The sequence below is a fragment of the Cicer arietinum genome, chromosome 5 (genome assembly GCF_000331145.2).
Source record: "Cicer arietinum cultivar CDC Frontier isolate Library 1 chromosome 5, Cicar.CDCFrontier_v2.0, whole genome shotgun sequence".
Classification (NCBI taxonomy): Eukaryota; Viridiplantae; Streptophyta; class Magnoliopsida; order Fabales; family Fabaceae; genus Cicer; species Cicer arietinum.
The window spans coordinates 67,884,617-67,888,390 of NC_021164.2; positions in this window are offsets into that span (position 1 = coordinate 67,884,617).

Here is a 3,774-nt window from a genome sequence, read left to right on the forward strand (position 1 = left end):
TCATCTAAAAATATCCGTATTAGAAACTAAAATGAACGTTAAAAAAAAAAATAAATGCGAACTATGTCGGTTATTTGGTCATACTCAAAAATATTATTCAAATGTTACAAAATAAAAATCTCTTAAGCAAGTCGTCTTTGCAAACTTGAACTTTCTTAAAGAAGTCGTCGTTTGCAAAGACGACTTATAACTAAGTAACAAAAAAAAAATATTTTAATTTATAATTTTTAAGAAGGAGTAGTTTGATAATTTTTTTTAAATTCAGGTTATTAAGAAAAAAAAACCCATATAATAATGTCACTAAACTATCCTTTTTTATACATATTTTAAAATATAAATTTATTAATCATTTAAGAAAATTTACACTGTTTATTTAATTTTTATTGGAATTGGATTTGATCAATTTTTTTTTTATTTGTTGACAAAATAATTAATATCATAAAAAATTTATATACACAACTGTAAAATATTTAATTTAATAATATCGATATTTTTGTCATTTGAACTGGAATAAGATGCTCAATAATTTTTTTTATATACGAAATTTGGTCTTTTTTATCTTATAATTTTCTGAAGGAGTAACTCATTGAAAGAGTTAGTTGGTTTTATTTAATATTTTTTTATGTCCTAAGAAATATAATTACATCCACTAAATTATTATTTTTTTAATCTTTTTTATGGAAATTACTCTCATGGGAATATCAATTGAACGATATATTTAGATTGCTAACACTAAATATTGAAAACAATGACTCCCTCAATCCTTTTTATAATTATAATAGAAAAGCATGTTGGAAATTAATGTGATTATTTTATGAGTGATTTTTTTTATAAATATTATGTGTATATGAATGTATTTATTTTTTATCTTTTAAGATTAATTAACAATGTTAATAAAATATAGATTTCAAAGTATAGATAATAAAATGATTAAAAAAAATTGTGTATTCCATCTTTACTTTCACCAAAATATCAACACCATTAACAATATTAATTGTTAATATTGGACATTATAAAAAAAATAACTAATAAACAAATTTGAAAGAAAATTTATACTTAAAGGACAATTTTTCTCAAATGGATTAATAATTATGGAAGAACTAAATACACTTTTATCATTAAACTATTCTTGTGTGTGACTTATTTTGTGTCATATATTTGCAGATAATTTTTTTAAAATTGGTGTAATTTTTTTTAGTGTGATATTGATTATTTTATTTCAATTATACTCTTTAATTAATATAATAATATTTATCACTCTCAAGTCATGCATGTACTCTCTTTGTACTTATAATAATGATGAATAAATTAATATTTATTTAAAATATTCTCTTTAATTTATTGAAATATCCCAATGTGATTTTTACCTTCCATAACTATATATAAAAGAAATACCGAGATTTTTTGTGTAATTTTTATTTCATTGTACCATTCATTTAAATTATTTTATTTATAAATTTACCTTTATTCTTCAATCAAATATCTATAAGTTTTTAAATATTTATACATATAGTATATAAAAGGATTCGAAATATTAGTATAAACATTTCTTTCAACTAAAATTTTCGTTTATTAAAATTATTTTATTTATAATTTTATTATTTTTATCAATTAAAAATATATTTTTTAAATATTTAAACAATATTTTTTTAATATATTTATCAAACGAACAAATAACATATTAGTATCTATTTATACATTATAATTAATTACTATTTTAAAATAAAATATAAATAATAATTAAAAAATTAACGTATTTGATTTTAATTTATAACTACTTGCATTAAATTTTCAAGTGCAATTTTTGTTTCCCATTTATTCTCGAAGAAGCAGATAAATAGAGTTTGAGTTCAGAAGTTTGAACTTGCGTGCGTTGGGAATTAAACACCCTTTTACGATTGGGCTTCACTTGTACTGAAATTTTTGTTGTTAGAGAGAGAAAAGATATACAGTAACACGCTTAAGACTTATGTGTGTATTTTTTATTTTAAGGTTACCATAAACACTCTTGGAAATGGGTTGAAAATATAACATTCTCATGCTTGGTACAAGTTTATAAAAATAAAATTATTCTCAGGTAATATTTATTATTAGAATTAAAATTTACACATAAGCTTTCAATTATATACATTCTCAATTTCTCATGTTAAAGAGTTGAAACTTTTTACTCCTTTGAGGCTTGAGAATAAAACACAACTACCACATCCTCTATTATTTATTTATTATTTTTTAAACTATTTTGTTTTTAAAAGAAGTTTATATAAATAATTTTCCTGACAATAAGATTCATAGAAAAGCTTATCATAAAAACAAATTTTGAAACCATAAAACAAACATGCCTTAGAGATTTTAACTTTTAAGTAAATATCAAATGGACAGATGAAGAGAATTGATGTAAAATGGTGAGATGTGGTCATGAAAAAGAAGATAAATGAAGTGAAAAATAATATTAGAGAAAAACAAGGTATTAAAAGGATTAGTTAATTTTATTGGCTTTTCTATATTTTGCTAAATTCACAATATTCTACTCCTCCAATAAAATTATAAATCCAAAAATACAGTTACTCAGTTTTTAAACTTCATCATCAATTAAATTTAAAACTCGTTGCGTCAAGTTGAATAATGAAATGACAAGTAGTAAAATGGTGCGATAATGTATATTTATATTAACTTTTATTATTTTATTTTCATATCATTAAAGTGATATTTAAAAAATAAAGTTAAAATAATAACAAATATAATACCCTAAAATAAATTAAATTTCTAAAAAATATATATTTTCACATTATTGAATCATTTGTCAACTTATTATTCAATATGAACATCTATAAAAACAAAAACAAAAACAAAACTCAAAATTTCATAATGGAATTTATTTTTTAAAATTTTAAAAACTACTATATTTTCAAAATTAAAAATAAGAGTACCAAAAATTGTAAAGTACGGTAAAAAAAAGCGCACGTAATTAGGGATGGCAATTAGACCCATACCCAGTGGGTACCCGCAAAAAACCCACAATGGGTAGGGTAAAAACCCGCATAATAGGTTTGGGTATGGGGACGGGTAATTATCCGCAAAATTAAGCGGGTATGGGTGCGGGTACGGGTACTATAGTACCCACCCCGCCCCGCACCCGCACTTATATAAATATATTATTTATTTATTTAGTTATTTATTATATTAGTGTTTAATTTAATTAATTGTTTTCTTTTTATGTTTTAATATCTATTAATATCATTGGACCATTACAATATTTATAATTGAAACATAAACGTTTGCAAAAATTTTAAGAGTCTGATTATGATAAATAGTAAATAATTGTGATTTTATAACTAATAGTTATATCTTATTAATCGTGACTTTATAATTATACTTGCAACTTTGTATCAATTATTTCAGATAATATTGTCGTATGACTTGCAATTTCACAAAATATTATTATAAATATTTAAATGTGTATTGTAACGAATGTTCATTTGAAATGTTGAGTTAGAAAATATTTTGGTTTATAATATCTTATGATTGGATTTAAGATATTTGAATAATTTTTAAATTTAATTACAATAATATCATTTATTTATCGATTTTTTTTAGTTAAAGTGTGGGTAACGGGTATGGGTACGGGCACTTAAGTACCCATAGGGTAAGGGTACGGGTATTAAAGTTGATACCCAAAAGGGTATGAGCACGAATATGGGTATTTTTTTAAATTGCGGGTATGGGGACGGGTACTATAGTATCCTACCCAAACCCTACCCATTGTCATCCCTACAC